General features: G+C 31.6%; 1 long non-coding RNA gene across 1 annotated transcript; it reads left to right on the forward strand.

Annotated features, from left to right (window-relative positions):
• The first annotated feature begins 7,557 nt into the window (after nucleotides 1–7,557).
• Nucleotides 7,558–9,270, forward strand: LOC125871274 (uncharacterized). Its single transcript, XR_007446992.1, has 3 exons — nucleotides 7,558–7,861; nucleotides 8,901–8,963; nucleotides 9,015–9,270. It is a non-coding gene; the product is annotated as an uncharacterized LOC125871274 (long non-coding RNA).
• The last annotated feature ends 16,841 nt before the right edge of the window (nucleotides 9,271–26,111 follow it).

Consider the following 26,111-nt stretch of genomic DNA (forward strand, 5'->3'; position numbering starts at 1 on the left):
TTGAAAAGTCAGTGGTGAATCCAATTACAGTGTTTCTGGGTCGTTGAACCTTATATATTTACATAAAACAAGTACAATATATATATTCTACAATCTACGATTATCGTCTAAATTCTAGATCTGTCATTGATTAGGATTGATCAATCAATTTGATGAGTGATTTCGGACCAGGCTTCATTCCCCCCAACTCTAAGAGTTTCCATCAATATCGTCCCATCAAAACACTAGAATCATACAAGTTTTAAATTATTCATTTACAATATTAATCATGTCTTTTTTTTGTGTGTGTGTGTGTTAACAGCCAAAATCAGGGTGATTCAAATCAAAAGAAGAGATAGAAGCCACTATGGTATATTTACTATACTATTTATCATTATTCACTCAATTATCCTTTTCTTAAAATATAAAACAAAATTCACTTCTAGATTTTTAGGGTATCATTTATATATCTAGTGATATTGTTAATACTTTTGTGCCATTAATTGATTTAAATGTGAACAAAGAAAATTGGTATATATGCATTTGTTGTATTATTGATAAGATTTAGAATTATTGAAACAACCCCATTAAAGATCGAATCAGACTCAACATAGGTTATCAAAATGCTAATTAGAACATCAAGGATCGATATTCAACATATATATGACACCATTATATTCGTGATTGCAGGTGGTTAATGCTCTAGGTTGAGAACGTGGTGGCCAAGACAACTTTTTTTATAAAATCATTTCGAAAATCAAGTGTATATCTATGGAATATTTTTTTTTCATATTTTAAATTAATTAAAACTTTAGTCTCCCTTTTATAATCTTTCTATGTTTTTCACCAAATTCATTGAAAAATTAAACAAGGATTGTATACATGTAGTGTGAAAACATGACATGATTGGGCAAAAGAGAAAGTTTGGAATATAAACAAAAGTTGGGTTAGGTTTTCACGTTTTTATACAGTTATGAAGAAGATTCTAATTACTTTTAATAATTATAATACACCTTTACTTGTAGAGAGCTGCAAAGAATATCATGTTTTTTTTTAGAACTTTAGTTTTCTTTTCACTATTTCATATCAGTCAATGATGGCTAATACCTGCATGAGACTTTGAAGATATTTGACTTTACATTTTTCTTTGTACGTTTCAATTAGAAGTTTGAAGTTAATTAATTTATATTTGTGTTATTTTAAAATTCTCAAGAACTCTATATATATTAGAAATTTCTTCATTTCCAAAACTCAAATCTAAAACTTAATCTGGTTAAGATTGAAAAGACGTAGTCCAATATCTTACCATACTCATTGGTGAAAGATTTGGCTTTACTTATTACTTAACCTTTAGACACTCATCATTGAAGGTGTGGTTGGTCCGTAGGAAAAATTTAATTTTTCATATTTAGTTGATAAAAAAAAATTAAAAATATTTTATTAAAAGAAAAAAAAGTTTCATGAGTTACATTTCATGTCAAACATCTCCTCACCATACCTCACCACAAACCACTCCCCACCCCTCGCCAAACCGTTGATCCCTCATCCCCTCTCGCTCCCCCTCCCCTTCATATTATTTGTCTAGGTTATATATAATATTTTTAGGATAATATTTTCTGATTACTTATAAAAANATTTGTGTTATTTTAAAATTCTCAAGAACTCTATATATATTAGAAATTTCTTCATTTCCAAAACTCAAATCTAAAACTTAATCTGGTTAAGATTGAAAAGACGTAGTCCAATATCTCACCATACTCATTGGTGAAAGATTTGGCTTTACTTATTACTTAACCTTTAGACACTCATCATTGAAGGTGTGGTTGGTCCGAAGGAAAAATTTAATTTTTCATATTTAGTTGATCAAAAAAATTAAAAATATTTTATTAAAAGAAAAAAACTTTCATGAGTAACATTTCATGTCAAACGTCTCCTCACCATACCTCACCACAAACCACTCCCCACCCCCCGCCAAACCGTTGATCCCCCATCCCCCCTCGCCCCCCCCCCCCTCCATATTATTTGTCTAGGTTATATATAATATTTTTAGGATAATATTTTCTGATTACTTACAAAAAATACGGAAAAAAATAAGTAAGAAACTACACACATACCAAACACACCCTAAAACCTATAGCTATCTCCTTTTGTGAACTTTTTACTACAATGGTGGGGTATGTTGTGTCACGTTTGCATGAAAATCTAATACTAGCTAGACTATCATGTGTCTTTGCTCTAAACGTTAATTAATCTTGTCTTGTCACCTATACCTCTATAAGGTTTTCAACTAAACTTTCAGTTAGTCAGAGAAGATAATTAATTAATCCTGTAGGGGATGAGTAGTGGGGTCAAACCTTAGACTTTAATTTGTCTCGGATTTTGAAAAATCATTCATATTAATTAATTAATAAGTGACGAATTCAAAATTTAAGTATTAAAGTTTGAATATAAAATATAACTCGACTGTGAATGAAGAAAAATCAGGGTGTGATATATAGATATATAGAGGAGAAAGGTATCTAATTTTAAAATACAAAAAGTGTATTCGAAATTAAGTGACATTACAAAGGGGCGTCTAGTATAACTAATTCTTAGTATTGAAAGAGAACATTGATTCCCATGTAGGCTTTGGAATTTTATTGGTCAAATCGGGCTAACCCATCATTTTGATGGGCCTTAAAATAGCCAACACAATTCATCACTATAAAGGGTATGAGTTGCGTCGGGCCGGACCAGCTTAAGGTGTATGAGAACTGACAAATAATATTGACGTGCTTTTTAGAAATAAAATATAATATTGATTTAAGTAAATTCAAAGATCCTCAACATGAAGATTCAACTCCATTTATAGAGAGGAATTATTCCCTCTTAACTCTCAATGAATAACAAATTAAATGACATTCAAGAGTAAAAAGAGTATCGTCGTACACTCCGTCTTAGTTACGAGTTGTGTCATTTGATGACTCCTTGATTCAAGATAATATTAGCAATTTCATCGTTAACTTTCATATCAACAATTTTATCTCATGTCAAAATGAGTTAATACATACTAAGGAAAAAAGAAATATTTTTCTCTTTTCTACAATTTCCTTTTTTTTTTCTTGAGTTTTCCTCTGCTTCTAATGTGGAAAGAAGAAGAGGAGGATGAGGATGAGGAGGAGGAGACTAAACTCTATATCAATCATTCTGAGAATTAAATCTCTTATTTGACTCAAATTCCTTCTTTGAGTTTCCTTCCAAAATTGATTGTTTCTTCGAGGGTTGGAAGCTTCAAACAAGAGGTTGAGCTATTCATTTTCATTGATTTGACTTCACTTTATTTAAAATTAAAGGTAGTGGTCGGGTAGGCAGTGAAGGCTCATTTAGTAGACCGTGAACGAGGTTCAATTTAGCTCAAATCTTTTTTCTTTTTCGACCATTTTTCCTTCGTTGCCTTAGATATTTATCTCACGTTTATCTTTCTCATCAGAGACTCACCCCAAAGTACCAACACCTTCATCAGTGATTTGTGCCATCATTGCACACTTCGAAACTGTTGCATCTAATTATTTGCGGCTTGATATCCTTTAAAGTCATTGAGAAACTTGTTGATAGCTCTCCACATCCCATGAAGAACCTCCAACTTTGCTATGCCTTTGGGGATTCTCATATTGATCTACATAGCAGATATATATTAGCTCGTCCCCTCTCTTCGATTCACTGCAACGATCAATTTAATTACAATAAAATTACTCACTACATTTAACACAAAAAACAAGGTAACTTTTTATATCGACAAATACATATTAGGGAACTTTCTAAATCACATTCACTGGTTCTAAAGATATACTAAGTAAAGGAAAGTAGATATAAGTGGAATCACTGAAATGGGTTATTACTAAAGGAGTAAGAAGTGTTTCTTGATTCAACAAAGTCAAAACTTGATCGATATATATAGAACATTGAAAATGAAGTGTGCATGCAAGTGACACTCCTAGTCTCACCACAGTTTTGTGCAAGGATCATGATGATCGTGTTTTGAAATATACAAACAAACAAAAAAGCACGATCCTCGTGATCTTTGCATGAAACTCTCGTGCAGAGCGTCATTTGCCATTTCAACAGTTACACTTTGTCATTTTCATCAACATTTCGTCCAGATGCATTCATGCTTCAGACTCACTATCCTATAAATATCGTTCAGATGTTAGATATGTTTGACTAAGCAACATTCATTACTCCAAGCAAAAAAATGTTTTTTTAATTCTTATTTTTTTTAGCAAGAATACTTTTCTTGCTAGTATATCTCATTAAGTAATAAAGTGATTTCAATGCCTTCCCTCTGTCCCTGAACATGTGTAGTCTAACCTTTCTCTTTTTCGCCAGAGACTCACCCCAAAGAATCAGGGGCTTTGTCAGATGAAACTTTTATTTTTACATTTGCTATCACTTTTTCTTTACTAGGTATAAAATTTAATGAAATCTTGCATTTTGTTTATTAAATGGTCCGAACAAGGTACCTCAACAGTTGTACATCCTTAACATGTAATTTGTCATGGGGTTTACAAGTTGCACAGTGACTTTAGAAGACATTAGACCGCAAAGCTGTATTCAGACAAAATAATTTCGAGGTGTGTAAAGATAGCATGAATCACTTCAAAATTATTATATGATGAAGGTGCTAGTAGCGACTATCTAGTGAAGAAGAGAAATGTGAGACTATCGATATCTAGGGTAGAGAGGAGGTGATGGTATCAATTGGAGATGTTTGGTTCATTTTTTCAAACTTCGATTCTATTTTTGATTCTTCATTAATGTATACCGAATTCAATTCAGTTTGTTTTTTTTTTAATTTGTTTTATTGGTATGAGCCTGATTAATAGACTATTTTTCTTCTTGTAAAATGGGCTACTATTTTAATTAAAAATGAGTTATTCTAACTTAATTCGAAATGGGGTGAAAACGTATATCTTTCTACAAGCGAAAAGGATAAAAAAATATGAAATAGGAATAATCGGGAGTGCAGGGAGAAAAACACATCTAAAGTATCTCGATTTCTTGAGTTTCATACTTAACTAGTAGGTGTGTATGTTTTCTTCTTGAACTATCACCACTTACTTATCAAAACACACCTCAACTATTAATTATTTGAATTTTATACCTAAATTAATTGCTAACCATTCCCTATGCCGCCGCCCAAAGCGTCTCTTACTTCTAGCAACTCAGCAAGTAATGCATACTATTGGAAAAATGGTATGGGCTTGGGTTGGACTTGGGTTGTAAGTGGATGTGAATTTTTTGGGGGTAACTTCACTTTTTGAACTTATGTTATAAAATTTTAGTTAAATCAAAACATTGATATCCTAAAATCAAGAACCAATTTAATGTACTCAATTCATGAGAATAAACAGTTTCTTAATATCTTATAGGATCCCTATGGAAAACCTCTATTAACAATGAGGTCCATCAAAATTTTCATGTTTATAAGTTTTAGTACACTTTTCAGGCTTCTAACTATTGTTCAGATTTTTGAATATATCAATTTGATAACCCTTGAGTTTTCATATTTATTCCCTAAAAATATACAAATCAAATACAAAAAAAAAAAAAAACACTTACTCAAATTAATTGGATAACCCTTGAATTTTCAACTCCATTTTGACTTGTAATGACCCTAAAGGTCATTTTTGGAAATTTTCATAAAATGACCATTTTACCNTGGAATAGTTAAAGTTTAAGATGTAAATTGAGAATTAGGGGTGTCAAAAGTGAGCCCAAATATAGGTAATCCGCCCATAAGTTTAAGGGTTGGGCTCAAGATAATTTGAATTGAGTTCAATCTCAACTCATTCAAGTTTTAACTCATTTCAAGAAAATTCTCAATTGAGCCCAATTTAATATCCAATTTCAACCCATTAAAAAACGTTTTATTTGCATTAGTGTAATGTGTATTCTCATATTGAAGGTATGAATTACTATCCATTTTATATTTTCTAGGATTTATCTATCCAGTTGTAACTTATTTTTATTATTTTCTTGAATTGAAATTCAAATTACATATGGTTATAAAAGTTAAATAACAATATGTTAAAATTATTGAGATTAAGCGTGTCAAATTGGAGGGGGAGGGGGGGTCATGACCCAACCTGATTTTTAGCCCATTGAGCCCAAAGTAAATTTGAACGGGTCGTAATCCAACGCAATTTTTATTTCAACCCATTTTAATATCCCCAATTTCAACCCAACCCGCCCATTTAACACCCCTAATTTATATACATGTCTGAATAGGAGTACGAAGAAGTTAACCAAATTCATAGAGCAAGAGGCCAAGTGTAACGGGTAGTGTCATGCGATGACTCTATCTTTGGGTGTGGAAACTTTGGTCCAATTTTGTTCCTTTGAGATGGATCATATCTCCTACCTCCGGTGTATAACTATTGTTTGCTTTTTGAATATAAGATCATATTGAATGTGGTTACTTCAAGCCAACTCAATTGATAGTGCCCCAATTTTTATATTACATATCAAAACTACTAAAGGTCGTAATTGGAAATTTTCATCATGGTACAATTTCGAAGAAATAGGTAATATATAAGTAAGACACTATTAACAATTTCAATATTAATTTTCATATCAACAATTTGATCTCATATCAAAATGAGCTAATACATACTAAGAAAGAAAGACTCATGAACTCTATATCAATCATCCTGAGAATTGAATCCCTCACTTGACTCAAATCCTACACTTAAGATTCCTTCCAAAATTAATTGTTTTCAAGGGTTGGAATGTTATTAATTGGTTCATCAAGTTTTAAGTGACAAATCCAATTCAGGTTCATATGCATATTTTTTCTTTTTCGTCATTTCTCCTATGTGGCCTTAAATATAATCTCACGTATAACAATTCCTCACCAGAGACTCACCCCAAAGTACTAGCACCTTCGTCAGTGATTTGTGTCATCATTGCACACCTCGAAACTACTACATTTGAAACATTTGCGGCTTGATATCCTTTGAAGCCGTTGAGAAACTTTTTGATAGCTCCCCACATCCTGTGGCGAACCTCCAACTTTGCTACGTCTTTTGGGATGCCCATATCGATCTACACAACAAATACATAGTGGTGTGTCCCCTCTCTTCGATTCAACTACAATGATTAATTTAATTTCAATAAAATCACTCAATGAATTTAACAAAAAGAAAAGTAAGGTAAATTTTTATATCAATAAAAACATATTTGGGAACTTTCTGGACCACCCTCACAAGCACCGGTTCTAGAGTTCTGTGTAGGGATTATGAGGATGACACTCCTTAGTGTCACGAGAGTTTTGTGCAAGGATCATGAGGATCGTGCTTTGAAATATACAAACTAAAAAAGCACAATTCTCGTGATTTTTGCACGAAACTCTCGAGTGTCACTTGCCTTTTCATTTGTTACGACTTTGCCATTTTCACCAGTATCTCGTTCAGGTGCATTCATGTTTCACTCTCACTATTCTATAAATATCATTCATGGACATACTAGATCAAGCAACATTTATTATTATTAGCAAGAAGTTCTTTTCTGAAAAAAATAAAAAGAATGCTTTTCTTACTAGTATATCTCATTAAGTAACAAATAACTCATTTCCAGATATTCCTATGTCTTCCTTCTATCCCTGAACATCTGTAGTCTAACTTTTCTCTTTTTCACCAGAGACTCACCCCAAAAAATCAAGGGCCTCATCAGATGAAATTTTTGTTTTTAGATGTGCTATCAATTCTCCTTTACTTGATATAAAATTTAATGAGATCTTACATTTTATTCATCAAATGGTTCCAATAGGCAAAGAATTCAGACATAGCAATTTCAAGGGGTACAACGATGGCATGAATCACTTCAAAAATATCATCTGATGAAGGTGTTGGTACTTTGGAGCGACTCTCTAGTGAAGAAGATAAATGTGAGACTATCGATATCCAAGGTTAGAGAGGAGNAATTTAATTTCAATAAAATCACTCAATGCATTTAACAAAAAGAAAAGTAAGGTAAATTTTTATATCAATAAAAACATATTTGGGAACTTTCTGGACCACCCTCGCAAGGTACTAGAGATATACCGAAGAAAAGTTGATTTAAACGGACTCACTGAAAATGAGTTATTAGAGAAGGAATAACAAGTGTTGCTTGATCCAGCATATTCAACACTGATAGATATATATATATATATATATATATATATATATATATATATATATAGAACAAAAAAAATGATGTGTACATGCAAGTGGCACTCCTCAATCTCACGAGAGTTCTGTGTAGGGATTACGAGTATGACACTCCTCAGTCTCACGAGAGTTTTGTGCAAGGATCATGAGGTCGTGCTTTGAAATATACAAATTAAAAAAGCACAATTCTCGTGATTTTTGCACGAAACTCTCGTGCAGAGTGTCACTTGCCTTTTCATTTGTTACGACTTTGCCACTTTCACTAGTATCTCGTTCAGGTGCATTCATGTTTCACTCTCACTATTCTATAAATAGCATTCATGGATATACTGGATCAAGCAACATTTATTATTATTAGCAAGAAATTCTTTTCTTAAAAAAACAGAAAGAATGCTTTTCTTACTAGTATATCTCATCAAGTAACAAATAACTCATTTCCAGAGATTCCTATGTCTTCCCTCTATCCATGAACATCTGTAGTCTATCCTTGAACATCCGTAGTGATCTAACCTTTCTCTTTTTTACCAGAGACTCGCCCCTAAGAATCAGGGGCCTCATCACACGAAATTTTTGTTTTTAGATGTGCTATCAATTTTCCTTTACTTGATATAAAATTTAATGAGATCTTACATTTTATTCATCAAATGGTTCCAATAGGCAAAGAATTCAGACATAGCAATTTTAAGGGTACAACGATGGCATGAATCACTTCAAAAATATCATTCGATGAAGGTGTTGGTACTTTGGAGCTATTCTCTAGTGAAGAAGATAAATGTGAGACTATCGATATCCAAGGTTAGAGAGGAGGTGATGGAGAAGATAAATGTGAGACTATCGATATCCAAGGTTAGAGAGGAGGTGATGGCATACACTGGAGAAAGGTAGTTAATCTTGCGCTGGCAATTCATTTTTTCGAACTTCGATTCGATTTTTTGTTTTTCGTTCATGTATTCGAATAACGAAACAAATTAGATTCGAATTTTTAGTATAAGCATGATTAATGGAATATTTTTCTTCTTATAAAATGGGCTATTATAATTAAAAATGAGTTATTTTAAGTTTTGTGTACCAAAGTTTTATTTTACTCTATATTATAATAGTAAATGTTTGAGGAGCTTAAGGCCAGTCGACCAATTGACCGATTTACCCTTCTCCCCAAATTTTCTCTATTTTATATTTAGTATTTATTTATTTATTTATTTATATTTTAGTATATTATGTATTTAAAAATGAAAAAAAAATTGTACTATAAATTACAATATTTAGTATTTCTTCTTTTGCTTTCTTTTTTACTATATTATATTTAAAATTATGAAAAAATAGTACTAAACTTTCCAATAATTAACAACTTAAAATATTTAAAAATATATATATTAAATTGATTCACTTTCGAAATTTCATCTGTACCACATAAATTGAGACAGGGGGGGTAACATATATTACTCTAAGGTAACATATATTATTTAAAAATTATGTTAACTAAGAATACCATAAATCACAATAATTAACAACTTAAATTATTCTTAAAATATATTAAAAATTAATTAACTCATAAAATTTCATATGTGCTACATAAATCACAATAATTAACACCTTTATTTAAACAAATATATTAAAAATTGATTAACTCACAAAATATCACATGTGCCACAGATATTATTTGAAAAGTACGTTAAAAATAGTATAAAAATAGCTAACAACAAAAACTATTTAATAATTTAATTGACTCTCCTGATTCTAATTGTGTTATATAAATTAAAATAAATAAAATAATATATATTGGGCCCAAGCTTGCCCGAGTTTTTATATCCAGTTAGTTTTATAGATGTTTTCTTTAATCTATATTTTATTGCACAACATTTGATATATAGAAATACAAGCTTGCCTTGACTTGCACTTTAGTCTTAACTTAGTCATTGGATCTATGTCGTATGCATCGGTCAGTTCGGGTTGATCTTATGCATTATTGGTCCAATTTATTGTTTTTTAATTTTTAATTAAATATGTTATATCAATAACCAAATCAATAAGATATTTTTTATCAATTTTTGGTTTATCGATTTTGGTCCTTAAGGGTTCAATTTCAGTTTAACCAATAAGAAAATGCTTATAAAATAAATATTTTACTTCGCCAACAATTTGACGTGACAATATAATGATGTAACTTTATAGAACGCGCATAAAATAAAACAATAATAAATAACATGAAATGAACTATGCAGGTGCAACATAGAGAATTTAAGAGGAATTAGGTTCTTGCTTTAGATTTTGACATTTTGTGTAATGTGAAGTTGTGAACTGAAAGTCATTGTGCAGTCATGTGAATTGAAGACTATAGGGCAAAGGCAGTAATCAATAAGGTACTGATATTAGTATTTAATATTTATATAGGGTAAAGTAATAAATTACTATCCTGGATATCGATTTACCTGATAACCTAATATCAAAAAAACAAAACCAAATCGATAATCTGCGCCGATAAATTTTTTAATAAAACATGTTAATCCAATAGCCCAATATCAATCACGTATAGCATTTGTTCGGTTCGAATTTTGCACACCCCTAATCACTATAATTCAAATGTGCAAAATTATTAACAAATACTACTAATTAATTATAAAATTTTACTTAATTTTAAAGCACTAAAATACAATTTGGGAAAGTTCTCTCATTTTGTTTGCTTAAACAATAAGAGACTACAAAAGGCAGAGAAATTCAAAAGCCTTTGATATCTAATAACATAAAAGAATTATATTACTGATCAATGCTACTTAAAGGTCGTAATTGGAAACTTCCATCATGGTACAATTTCGAAGAAATAGGTAAGATATAAGTATGACACATATTACAAGGAGTATATGCAATTCCAACTTTGATTCAAGTCAATGTTAGCAATTCAATGTTAACTTTTATATCAAATATTTGATCTCATGTCAAAATGAGTTAATACATACTAAGAAAATAAGAAGGAAAAAGTTAAATCTTTTTCTCTTTTCTATAGTTTTCTTCCTGGGTTGGAATCTTATTAATTGAATTGTCTTCAATTAGTGTTTTAATGAACAACCCCAATTTAGGCTTACATATTTTTCCTTTTTCATCATTTCTCCTACGGAGCCTTGAACATCATCGTATGTTTATCTTCCTCACCAGAGACTCGCCCCAAAGTACCAACACATTCATCAATAATTTGTGTCATCATTGCACACCTTAGAACTGCTACATTTGAATTATTTGTGGCTTGATATCTTTTGAAGCCGCTGAGAAACTTTTTAATAGATCCCCACATTGTGTGACGAACCTCCAACTATGCTACATATTTTGAGATGCCCATATCGATCTACGTAACATAACAGATATATAGTAGCACGTCCCCTCTCTTCAATTCCACTGCGATGGTCAATTTAATTTCAATAAAATCACTCAATGCATTTACAAAAAGAAAAGTAAAGGAAAATTTTTATATCGACAACAATATATTAGGGAACTTTCTAGACCACCCTCACAAGCAATGGTACTAGAGTTATGCCAAGTAAAGAAAAGTTGATTTAAATGGAATCACTGAAAATGAGTTATTAGTGAAGGAATAGCAAGTGATGCTTGATCCAACATATCCAACACCTGATCGATATATATAGAACAAAGAAGTGTAGTGCACATGAAAGTGGCACTCCTCAGTCTCGCAAGAGTTCTTGCCGGATCACGAGGGTGGCACTCTTCAGTCTCACAAGAGTTTTGTGCAAGGATCACGAGGATCGTGCTTGGAAATAAACAAACTAAAAAAAAGGAAAATTCCCGTGATTTTTGCACGAAACTCTCGTGTAGAGTGTCACTTTCCTTTTCATTTGTTACGACTTTTCCACTTTCACCAATATCTCATCCAGATGCATTCATGTTTCACTCTCACTATTCTATAAATATCATTCAGATGTTAGATATACTGGACCAAGCAGCATTTATAACTATTAGAAAGAAAAAAACTTTTAAAAAATAGCAAGAATGCTTTTCTTACTAGTATATATCATTAAGTAACTAATAACTCATTTCCAGAGATTCATGTCTTCCCTCTGTCCCTGAACATCTGTAGTCTAACCTTTCTCTTTTTCACCAGAGACTCACCCCAAAGAATTAGGGGCTTCATCAGATGAAATTTTTGTCTTTAGATGTGCTATCACTTTTCCTTTGCTTGATATAAAATTTAATGAGATCTTACATTTCATTCAACAAATGGTCCCAACATGCAAAGAATTCAAGCATAGCGATTTGGAGGGATCTAGTGATGGCAAGAATCACTTCAAAAATATCATCCCGTGAAGGTGTTGGTACTTTGGAGCGATTCTCTAGTGAAGAAGATAAATGTGAGACTATCGATATCCAAGGTTAGAGAGGAGGTGGTGGCATCAACTGGAGATGGGTGGTTTATCTTAGCTTGGGGTGGTTGTTGAGTTCATTTTTTTCAAATTTCGATTTGATCTTTTATTTTTTGTTCATGAATATCTAATAACAAAACAAATTTGATTTGGTTTTTTTAGTATAAGCCTGATTAATGGACTATTTTTCTTATAAAATGGGCTACAATAATTAAAAATGAGTTATTTTAAGTTTTGTGTACCAAAGTTCTATTTTAGTTTTATAGATGTGCATAATCTCTTGTTTAATACTTCCCTGCACAACGTTTGGTATATAGAAATACAAGCTCGCCTTGATTTGTAATTTAGCCTTAGCTTAGTCATTGCATCTATGTCTATTAGGGGTGTGCATCGGTCTGTTCGGTTCGATTTTATGCATTATAAGTTCGATTTATCGATTTTTATTTTTTAAATACGCTAAATCAATATCGATATTTGGTTTATCAATTTTGGTCCTTAATAGTTCGGTTTTGGTTTAATTAATCAGAAAATTCTTAAAACAATAATATATGACTTTTCCAATAATTTGATGTGACAAAACAATGATGTAACTTTATAGAACGCTCATAAAATAAAAATAATAATAAATAACATGAAAATAACTATACAGGCGCAACGCAGAGAAATTAAGAGGAATAGGGTTCTTACTTTAGGTTTTGACATTTTGTATAGGGTGNCAGTTCATTTTTTTCAAATTTCGATTTGATCTTTTATTTTTTGTTCATGAATATCGAATAACAAAAATTATTCGATTTGGTTTTTTTAGTATAAGCCTGATTAATGGAGTATTTTTTTTATAAACTGGGCTACTATAATTAAAAATGAGTTATTTTAAGTATTGTGTACCAAAGTTTTATTTTAGTTTTATAGATGTGCATAATCCCTTCTTTATTAATACTTCCCTGGACAACGTTTGGTATATAGAAATACAAGCTCGCCTTGATTTGTAATTTAGCCTTAGCTTAGTCATTGCATCTATGTCTATTAGGGTGTGCATCGGTTAGTTCGGTTTGATTTTATGCATTATCGGTTTGGTTTATCGATTTTTACTTTTTAAATAAGCTAAATCAATATCGATTTTTGGTTTATTGATTTTGGTCCTTAATGGTTCGATTTTGGTCTAATCAAGAAGAAAATTCTTAGAAAATAATATATGATTTCTCCAATAATTTGATGTGACAAACAATGATGTAACTTTATAGAACGCTCATAAAATAAAAATAATAATAAATAACTATACAGGTGCAACGCAGAGAAATTAAGAGGAATAGAGTTCTTACTTTAGGTTTTGACATTTTGTATAAGGTGAAGTTGTGAACTCAAAGTTATTGTGAAGTCATGTGATTAGGGGTGTCAAAATGAGCCCAAATATAGGTAACTTGTCCAAAAATTTATGGATTGGGCTCAAGATATTTGAGTTGGGTTCAATCTCAACCCATTCAAACATTATTCCATTTTATAAGAATTTTCAATTGAGCTCAATTTAATCTCCAATTTCAACTCAACCCATTTTAAGACTTTTTATTTGCATTGATGAGATGTATGTTTCTATATTGGAGGTATGAATTACTATCTATTTTATATCATCTAGGATTTATCTATCCATTCGTAACTTTTTTTCAAAAAAAAAATTTTGAGTTGAAATTGAAGTTGACTATAAAACTTAAATAACAATATGTTAAAATTATCGAGATTAAGCAGGTCAAGACCCAACCCGTTTTTAGCCCATTTGAACTAGCCAAAGTATACTTGGGTGGGTCAGGACTCAACCCGATTTTTATTTCAACTCACTTTAGAATCTCTCATTTCAACTCAACCCGCTCATTTGACACACCTACGTGTGATCAATTGAAGACTATAAGGCACATGCAGTAACCAATTAGGTACTGTAATTAATGTTTAAAATTTATATAGGGGTAAAGTAGTAAATTATTATGATGGATATCGATTTACCCAATAACTCAATATTAAAAAATCAAAACGGAACCGATAATTCAATAAATTTTTTTATAAAATCAATTAAAACATGTTAACCCGAATAGCCCAATAGCAATGACCAATAACATTTTTCAGTTAGATTTATCAATCGGTTCAATTTTTGCACACCCCTGTCTATAATCCAGATGTGCAAAATTATCAACAAATCTTACTAATTAATTATAAAAAGACACTTATTAGCATGATTCTCTAGCAACCCGCAACATCTTTCTCTTCTAGCACTATATTTTATAAACTTCTTTTTACGGACACTTCAAAATGCCTTCTATAGACAAATTCATATAAGTGGCAATATCAAAATAAATTCTTTACATTAGTTTTTCCCTTGCTAGACTCCGTATTGTTTAAATTATTTTTGTTAAAATACCATTATATAATTGCAGGGTATACAAAGCATTGTTGTAAACATTGATTTTTGTAAAGATCATCGAATTTGATGAACACAAAAGAGAAAGTTACTATTACCCGTCAGAATTGTATTTTACCTATATTATTTTACCTTTTAAAACAGTTTTACCCTTTTAACTCTAATACCTTTTAATTAAAAAAATAGAAAAATGATCAGTTTATTTTAAAATTAAAAAAAAATATTATAGACTGTTTAAATTTCTTGCTAAATTCTGACTAAATTTTCTGGCAATTTTAGCATTATTGTCACACCCCAATTCGGATGTGATGGCACGTGTCCATTTCCCACCGGACACGTCAGCCTAACCCAACCACAACGATAGAGAAGTAGAAATATGAGAATAAAAGATAATAAATAAGCGGAAGACTTTAATTAAGACTCAACACTATCCAGAATTTGGTTGTCACATGTACAAACCTCTAAATACAGAATTCGAATAACAATATACAAGTCTCATAGTATAGTTCTCGAATAGAACAAAACTGAAAGTAAAGATAACTCAAGGGCACGTCTGGAATGAACCGCTACCTCTCGAGTATGTCCCGAAGCTCAATCTGCTAAAGAAAATACTAAGCCGAATCTGAGAGAGAGCTGTCAACCTACACAATTGTGTAGAAGCAAGGGTGAGTACCGAAAACCACAGGTACTCTCAAGTAACTCTAAACTAAGCAAAACTAGCAGCTATAAACAACTCCTTTCAATCCCAACCGAACCACCGAAACTTCAATCTAGCAGCAAACCAACCAACCTATACTAAACAGATCATATTCAACAGCTAGAACCAACAGTATATCCTCATCAACCTCAGATCAACAAATAAGAGCAAGTAGATCAAATTTCACATAAGATGGGTAAAGCGATACAATCCACACATCACAGACAAAGATAAGGCAAATGCGATGCAAAATGCAATAATGATGTCATGTAGTCGTGATGCATGTCTGTCCTATGATACACATCTGTTGACGTAATCAGTCCGCGCTGAATACTCAAATCAGAACCCATGGGGGCCACACATGGACCATGTATCACCGTCGGAACCAGATCCCATCGGCATCCAAATCGCTAACCGGAGCTAGTCTATCTCATATATCTCTAGCCGGAGCTAGTCTCAACTGTATCTCATATCCATCCATCCTCATATCAGTGTCTCAGAACTCATGCAACAGATAGTTCACACATAGGATGAATAATGAATATGCACATATCATCAATCACAATCATATCACGATCACATCATAGTATTACACATCATCTGTCTCAATCACAACCATATCACGACCACATCATAGTATTACACATCACCTGTCTCAATCACAACCATATCACGACCACATCATAGTATTACACACCATCTGTCTCAACATCAATGTCGATATCAATCATAGCCTACTCATGCTCTTCTATCCCCTCAATATCAGTTATCACGTGACTTATTCAACAAATTCAAGTCACATATAACACATTTAGCTCGTTTTATTCCCCATCTTTCATTTACAACAATTTCAATCAACAAATAAAACTCATCCTCAATCCCCATTACTCCCCAACACAATTAGGAAAGTAGTCATGCGTAGTCTAAGAGTTTCACAAAGTTTGGAAGCCACTTGCCTTAAAACGAACTCCAAAAGTTACTTGACTTGAGCCTTTCCTTCCCGAGTATAATCCGGACCACGATAATCTATTCAAACAATTATTCACAATCACAATTCGAGTCCAATGACACCAAAATCAAGAAATTTAGGGAAAAAGGGCAAAACGGTCCAAAAGTCTCATACCGGAAAACGATACCCAAATCTGGAAATTTTTGATGTAAAATGATCCTTAAAGTATTTGGAAGCTAATGGTGAAAACCAATTTGAAAACGGAGTTGAAATCAATTCACAAACTCAATTTGAAGGAAAATCCACGTTCTTGAAGAAGCCTAAAATATTCGGATCCGAAACCCCGACTCGAAAATGAAATATCTCTTGAAAAACATCTTACCCATGCTTAGATAAGTTCAAATATGAAATTTCATCAAAAACGGAGTTAAGATCGACCTTGAAATTCTCAATTTATCAAACTTTAACTTTACCGGGAAAGTCCAAATTGTACGCGGTTAATATGATGAAAATAATCGATGAATCAATAATTTTATGTTAAAATCAGTTTACCCATAACATAAGGATCGTAAATATACCTTTTTCATCAAAAAGGGAGTCCAAATCGATAAAACCCCAATTTTTCCCAAGAGATTTACGGATAGGAAAAAAAACCAGATAAAGAAATTATGAGAAAATGTCGAATTGAAGATTGAATACTAACCCTCATATTAATTCAAGAAGAAACCCGTAAGAATCACTCCATTCCGATCTCTAGAACTCCCGATATGCTCAAAATACCAAATGAACACAGTCTGAGATTTTTATAACAGTACATGGCTGTTATGCACCAGAAAAACAGCAGTTAATCTTTCACTAAAAAGGCCGTAATTTCCTCATACGATAGTGAAATGACCCGATTCTTTTTTGTAAATGTCTTAAATAATGATACGGACCTGCTCGTTCAATCGGAGCTCAATTTCATGCTCGTTTGCCCAGTCAAATATCATTTCTACTCGGTAAACAATTATTTCTTATTTGCGATAAAAGTCCAATCTCGGGTTAGCGAAAATGCACCAAAATTTGCAGATAAGTCCTATAATTCATGCTCAAAATTTCAGAACCTTCGGAATAATTTTTCGACCTTTAAAACTAATAATGAACCCTTTAGTTGCCACAATTTGCTGAAATAGTGTCAAAGCATCCAAGAAGCTTAAAAGCTCACCCAAAACTCATTTGGCACTTCCCGAACACAAACCAAATATGCTACTAGCTTGAAAATGACATTTCGGACTCAATGAAATCGTCGGAATTTGAATTCGAGGTCTCCTTGACCCGGTATCCGATAAGGCGTCAAGAAACTAACTTTAGGCTCAAAAACTCGAAACGCACTCGGGGCCTCTAAAAATTCAACCAAGACTCATTCTAGACTTAGAATCACCCCCTGAATCCAACGGTGCCCTCGGAATTCCATTTCGAGCACCGGAACCTCGTTTGTTGACCAAAGTCAACTCTTGATCAAAATTTCACAATTTTTGCAACTTAGGACCTCAAATCTTCGTTTTAATTCCAAATTCGACTCCGTAAATTCTCATAGACCTGTTTCGACATTCTAAAATTGCTGGAATCGACGGAAATCCGATTCGAGTCACGAAACTCCAAATGACTCGAAATAGCACTTTTAACCAAACTTTAACTCTTAAAAACTCAACTTTCCAAAAACTCAACTTTTCATCAATTTTCCTTCAAACCAACTTCGAAAATACAACAATTAGGACTCGGGGCAACTATCGAAAGGGGTAACACGATCATTTTATGAAAATTTCCAAAAATGACCTTTAGGGTCATTACATTTATCCTTTTTATATTACTTATCAAAACTACTAAAGGTCGTAACTGGAAACTTTCATCGTGGTACAATTTCGAAGAAATAGGTAAGATGTATGTAAGACACTTATTACATGGAGTATATGTAGTTCCAACTTTGATTCTAAGACAATATTATCAATTTGAATGTCAACTTTTATATCACAATTTGATCTCATGTCAAAATGAACTAATACATACTTAGGAAAAAATAAAGGAAAAAGTTAAATCTCTATCTCTTTTCTATAGTTTTTTTTTTTTTTTTTTTTGAGTTTGTTTTTGCTTCTAATGTGGAAAAATGAAGAGCAGGAAGAGCCTAAAAAATATTGAATCCCTTACTTAACTCGAATTCCTTTCAAAATCAATTGTTTCTTCCTAGGTTGGAATCTTATTAATTGGATTGTCTTGAATTGGAGTTTTAAGGGACAAATCCAATTTAGGATCACATAGTTTTCCTTTTTTATCATTTCTGCTATGTAGCCTTGAATATCATCACATGCTTATCTTCCTCACCAAAGACTCTCCCCAAAGTACCAACACATTCATCAATAATTTGTGTCATCATTGCACACATTCAAACTGCTACATTTGAATTATTTGTGGCCTGATATCCTTTGAAGCTATTGAGAAACTTTTTGATAGCTCCCCACATTGTGTGATGAACCTCCAATTATGTTACATATTTTGAGATGCCCATAACGATCTACATAATAGAGATATAGTAGCACGTCCCCTCTCTTCGATTCCATTGCAATGGTCAATTTAATTTCAATAAAATCACTCAATGCATTTAACAAAAAGAAAAGTAAGGTAAATTTTGATATCGACAAAAACATACTGGGAAACTTTCTGGACCACCCTCACAAGCAATTGGTACTAGAGTTATCCAAGTAAAAAAAGTTAATATAAATGGAATTACTAAAAATGAGTTATTAATGAAGGAATAGCAAGTGTTTCTTGATCCAGCATATCCAACACTTGATCGATATTTATAGAACAAAGAAAATGAAGTGCACATGCAAGTGGCACTCCTCAGTCTCTCGAGAGTTTTGTGCAAAATCACGAGGGTGGCATTCCTCAGTCTCATGAGAGTTCTGTGCAAGGATCACACGGATCGTGCTTTGAAATACAAAAAAAAAAAAGCGCAATCCCCGTGATCTTTGCACGAAACTCTTGTGCAGAGTGTCACTTGCCTTTTCATATGTTACAACTTTGCAACTCTACCAACATAGGTTGTGGTGCACTGGTGGGAGTGCTTCACCCTTAACCAGAGGTCTCGNTAACCTATGTAACTCCTAAGGCCATTTATCTTCACTATTTACTACACCATTATCTTCTTATTCATTGCTAGGAATACTTCTTCTAATATAAATAGTGGTGGTCTTCATTTGTTTTGACACACAATACACAAGAAAAATATAGAGTGCATAAAGTTTGTCAAAAAAAAGAGAGTTCTTATTAGTTGAAGAGGGTGTTCTTTTCGTGGAGCTTTGGACTCAACTCTTGTCCAGAGTTGTTGAGTTATATTTTGTGATTAGGTTATTGTATCCTGGAGGGGACAAGTCAAGAAGGACTACTGCTGGACCAGCGAAAAACATTTGCTGCAGTGGGCTTGAATCTCCTTAAAGAGAGCGAGATATCCGCGCCTCAGCCTTAAAGAGATTTTTATTTCTTCATTTTATTTTTGATTGTAATCTTGTAATTTTGTTATCTTGTAAGTTTTTCACTAACAATTTCAATGTTAACTATATCACAATTTGATTTCATGTCAAAATGAACTAATACCTACTTAGGAAAAAAAAGGAAAAAGTTAAATCTTTTTCTCTTTTCTATAGTTTTTTTTTTGTTGAGTTTGCTTTTGGTTCTAATGTGGAAAAATGAAGAGCAAGAAGAGCCTAAAAACTATTGAATCTCTTACTTAACTCGAATTCCTTCCAAAATCAATTGTTTCTTCCTCGGTTGGAATCTTATTAATTGGATTATCTTTAATTGGAGTTTTAAGGGACAAATTCAATTTAGGATCACATAGTTTCCTTTTTCATCATTTCTGCTACGTAGCCTTGAATATCATCACATGTTTATCTTCCTCACCAGAGACTCTCCCCAAAGTACCAACACATTCATCAGTAATTTGTGTCATCATTGCACACCTTGAAAATGCTACATTTTGCGGCTTGATATCCTTTGAAGCCGTTGAGAAAATTTTTTATAGCTCCCCACATTGTGTGATGAACCTCCAACTAGGCTGCATATTTTGAGATGCCCATATCGATCTACATAATAGATATATAGTAGCGCATCCCCTCTCTTCGATTCCATTGCAATGGTCAATTTAATTTCAATAAAATCACTCAATGCATTTAACAAAAAGAAAAGTAAGATAAATTTTTATATCGACAAAAACATATTGGGGAAATTTCTCAACCACCCTCACAAGCAAAGGTACTAGAGTTATACCGAGTAAAAAAAGTTGATATAAATGGAATTACTGAAAATGAGCTATTAGTGAAGGAATAGCAAGTGTTTCTTGATCCAGCATATCCAACACTTGATTGATATTTATAGAACACAGAAAATGAAGTGCACATGAAAGTGGCACTCCTCAGTCTCTCGAGAGTTTTGTGCAAAATTACGAGGGTGGCATTCCTCAGTCTCACGAGAGTTCTGTGCAAGGATCATGCGGATTGTGCTTTGAAATACAAACAAGAAAAAGCACAATCCCCGTTATCTTTGCACGAAACTCTTGTGCAGAGTGTCACTTTCCTTTTCATAAGTTACAAATTTTCCACTTTCATCAGTATCTCGTCCGGATGCATTCATGTTTCACTTTCATTATTCTATAAATATCATTGATCAGTTGTTGGATATATATTGGATCAAGCAACATTTATTATTATTAGTAAAAAAATATTTTCTAAAAAAATAGCAAGAATGCTTTTCTTACTAATATATCTCATTAAGTGACAAACAACTCATTACCAGAGATTTTTATGTCTTCCCTCTGTCCCTGAACATCTGTAGTCTAACATTTCTCTTTTTCACCAGAGATTCGCCCCAAAGAATCAGGGGCTTCATCAGATGAATTTTTTGTTTTTAGAGGTGCTATCATTTTTTCCTATACTTGATATAAAATTCAATGAGATCTTACATTTTATTTATCAAATGGTCCCAATAGGCAAAGAATTCAGATATAGCAATTTCAAGGGGTGCAATGATGGCATGAATCACTTCAAAAATATCATCTGATAAAGGTGTTGATACTTTGGAGCGACTCTCAAGTGAAGAAGATAAATGTGAGACTATCGATATCCAATGTTAGAGAGAAGGTGGTGGCATCAATTAGAGATGTGCGATTAATCTAGGGGTGGATGTTCGATTCATTTTCTTAAAACTTTGATTTGGTTTTTGAGTTTTTGTTAATGTATTCTGAATAATGAAACAAATCTGATTCATTTTTTTAGTTTGAGCCTAAGCCTTGATTAATGGACTATTTTTCCTCTTGTAAAATGGGCTACTACTTTAATTAAAAATGAGTTATTTTATGTTTTGTGTACCAAAGTTTAATTCAAAATGGGATGGAAAACACATATATATCTACCTGCGAAAAGGACTGAAAGCATGAAATGTTGGAAAAATGAGATTTCCAACATGAAATAAGTATAATCGGAAGTGAAGGGAGAAAAACACACCTAAAGTCTTGATTCTTTGAGTTTCATATCTGAACTACTAGGCGTGCTAGTTTCCTACTTAACTATCATAATTCATCGGCTATTTATGAAAACACATCACAACAATTAATTATTTGAGTTTAATACCTTAACTTTTAGTGTTGCCTCCCGAAGCATCTCTTACTTCTAGCAACTCGTCAAGCAATGTATACTATTGAGAAAAAAGGATGGGCTTGGACTTGGGTCAAGTGTAATTGGACATGGACTTTTGGGGGTACTTTTACTTTTCGAACTTATGTAATAAAATTTTGATTAAGTCGAAGAATTGGTATCCTAAAATCAAAACCACATCGAATATCAAAGTTTACAACTCAATCATTTTAATGTAATCAATCAGTTCATAAGAATTATAAATTCCTTTATTTTTTAACCCTTGTTTCTTGAACTCTCAACCCCAACTCAAAGGTCATAAAATATATAAATCAAATTTATAAACTAAGTTCATAAATAAACCCTCTCTTTTTTTTCCAATATTTTTTTACTTCTTTTGTTTCTCTTTTAATTTTTCAATCACTTAAATAGTAATTCAAACACTCTATGTATTCACTGTTTGGAGGAAACTCTTGGCTAACTTTCCATAGCCCATCTGCTGAGGACTTTGATACTTCCGGGTCGTCACAGTCAGTGGGCTCGGGTCGAAATTAAATTCGGGTCAGAAATGATATGCGTTTATGTAATTATTATACTCCCTCCGTCCCTTTTTTTAATTTTGTACTTGCATTAGGAAATGATGTAACTTTACCCTTCTATCCTTATTTAATTTTTTTGAAACTTAAGTTTTCAATCAATGAATATGAATTAATTTATTTTGATTAATTAATTTAATCAATGAACACGAATCATTTACTTAGCTTTTCTAAGTTTGTCAAATGTATATTTTCAAGGCTAATAAGTCACAAGGGTAAAAAAGAAACAATATGGTAATTTATGCATTAATTTTATAAAATGACAAGTATTATGGATCAACTATTTATAGAAATGGATGACATATAAAAAGGAACGGAGGGAGTATATGTTGTTTTTATCCCTTGCGTTTAATTTCTATTTACCGTACAACATGTTGGAATTTAAAGTTTATGAATTTTAAATTTATCACCACACTTTCAGCTAGTCTTAATTATTGTTTATAACTAAAAATATTTATACATATTTAATTTAACAAAATTATATAAATAAAAAATTTAACTAAAAATTATTGAGTTTATCATAAACTCATATCTAATTCTAACCTCAATGGGCGTGACTATCTATGGTTTTTGATATGAAAGACATGCACAACTGTCAAAATGGGGGGTGAGTTGTCTTGATGTGAAATAATAGTCTATTCGTTACTTTATGACAATGAGAATTAGAACTATTTTATTTAATTAAAGGGATATATTATATTATAAATATTAAAGCAAAGAGAGCTTGTTGCATGCAATAGGACTGGCCAGTTACATAATTGTTGCAAAAATTAAACTTTTTGAATATATAATTTCTAAAATATTTTTTCATATTGAGCTATTTATAAATATTGAAGGAACTATAAAAAAAAAATGGGATTTTAAAAATAATGTACTTTGTTCCCTCTTTGCTTTGTATGCTTGTCACTTTATTCTACTTTCGATATTGATAACTTCCATGGAGTCAAGAGTGATATCAAAGGGGAGAGAATAGAGCAATTATGAGTATAAATATCATCATTTTTTTCCTCAAAAGTATATAGTTTGATTTTAAAATGTGTCTGTAACTGCTATTTTATTGTATCAAAAATCTCGAAAAGACCCCCCAACGCCCTCAACCCCCACCCCCATCCCACCCTCACAAAAAAAATGAAAAACAAAGCATGAAAAAGGAAAGATAACTTTGCTTTTCCTTCAAAATTAAATAAAGCTAAAACGTAAATCTTTTCGATAAGGGCGGAAGATCTCATCCATCTACAACCCTCTTTACTAAATATCTCATCACAGCCATTGTCTGGTGGCATATCTTTAAATATATACGTAATTAGATAAACTATAGCTGCTAATGATAATTATGATCTAATAACTTATTGATGTCAGTTCCTCAAATGAATACTTGAACAAAGATGGAAATGTCAAATCTCAACATATTGGGCCAAGAAGCCTTAACCATCTATGGAATCATGTAATTAAATTTAGGCCCCACTTTTGGGCCCATAATTTTGGATTAGTATTGACCACGTGAGATGCATCTTTCAATTTTGTCAAATAGCTATCAATTCTTCCTTTAATGTTAAAGGTCCCCTCCCCTCTTTAGCATAAATTTGACTTCTTACCATAAAAAAAATCATATGGGATTTTCATGCCAATTTAAAGAGTAACATTAAGGCCTACTTGAACTTTTCCTTAATTGTTTTTAAGTGATTTCTATCAAAATAATCTCTTTTTTCTCTTTTATATATGAGAAAAAGATATCTTCACATGCTAATTTTGATACATTAAATATGTGATTTAGTTATTGAAAACAAATAATGTAAATGAGGGACAAAAATAAAAGAAACATATGAAATAGTTGCACTTATGCTTGCAATATCAATATATAGGTCCAACGCTAGTTCGATAAGTACAACCACCGTTTGATTTTGACACTCAAGCGGCACGTTCTATTTTTGATAACTTTCTGATATTTTAAACAATTCACTTATTTTAAAATATAATTTTTTTAAAAAAATCCAATAATTCACTTATTTTAAAATGTAAGAGCAGAGTAGAGTAAAATGAAACGAAAAAAGTAAAAATACAATTGGAAGTATCAAGAATGTCTTTTGCAACAAGTTCTTTTAAACTGAATTTTAGGTAGGAATTGTCACTTTCCACTAGGTTTGTCACAAGGGATAGAGCTAACAACATTGGAAAATGAAATTAAGACAAAAACTTTCATTGAGTTTGATTGAATATCTCACCCCTCTTGTTTTCTTTTATTTATTTTTAGCTTCACATCTCAACCATATCTTTAAATAATTGTGAATATATTTCAATTAAATACATTGAGTCAATTTTCACAAAAATCTTCTTCTCCTTTAATAGTATATCGGAGAATTTATAGCATGTTTGATAAAAAATTCTATAATAATTAATCTCTTATTAGTAATTTAATTTTATATACATACTTTGTCGGACCAATAGCATGATCTTCACTACTATAATCACAATTAACATTATTATCATGAAATTATAGTACTATTTTCTAACCAAAAATAGACCAAATAATTTGTTAGTGAAATATCCTACCATATATATATATATATATATATATATAAAATTCCTACAACCCTAGAAGCTCCAAAAGAACTAAATTTTTTGAAGACTCAAACGTGTTGGAAGACAACAAAAAAACCCAAAAAACATGTTGGAAGACAATTCACGTAATCTTCATTTTACAATATTACTTATTCATTTCAATTTATTTGTTCTATTTTGAACTTGTTACGAAGTTTAAGAAAGTAAAAAAATTGTTGAATCTTATTGTTTGTTCTATTTTAACTTGGTACAAAATATAAGAAAGTAAAAGAGACGGTTGAATCTGAAAATAGGGATTTAAAAATTATCAAAAAGAGAAAAAAAAATTGTAAATGAACCAAAATATAAAATATGACAAATAAAGTATTATTGCACTTATTAGTCAATGATTTTTAATTATTTTTCTCATTTGCAATCATTTTTTTCTGTTGTTGATTATATTATATTACTCCCTTTATCCCAATTTGTGTGTTACATTTTGTTTTTTTAGAGTCAAACAGTTTAAGTTTGACCGGAAATTTGCGCATAAAATCTTTAATTTTTTTGAAATAAAATTTATATATTTGTAAAGTACGTAAAAAGTACTATAACTCACAATAATGGACAATACAAAATATTTTTTAAATATATGAAAAATTTATGATCAAAGATAAACTTGTTTAAATCTTAAAATTCGAAATATGTCATATAAATTGAGACGGATGGAGT

Source organism: Solanum stenotomum, chromosome 7 (genome assembly GCF_019186545.1).
Source record: "Solanum stenotomum isolate F172 chromosome 7, ASM1918654v1, whole genome shotgun sequence".
NCBI lineage: Eukaryota > Viridiplantae > Streptophyta > Magnoliopsida > Solanales > Solanaceae > Solanum > Solanum stenotomum.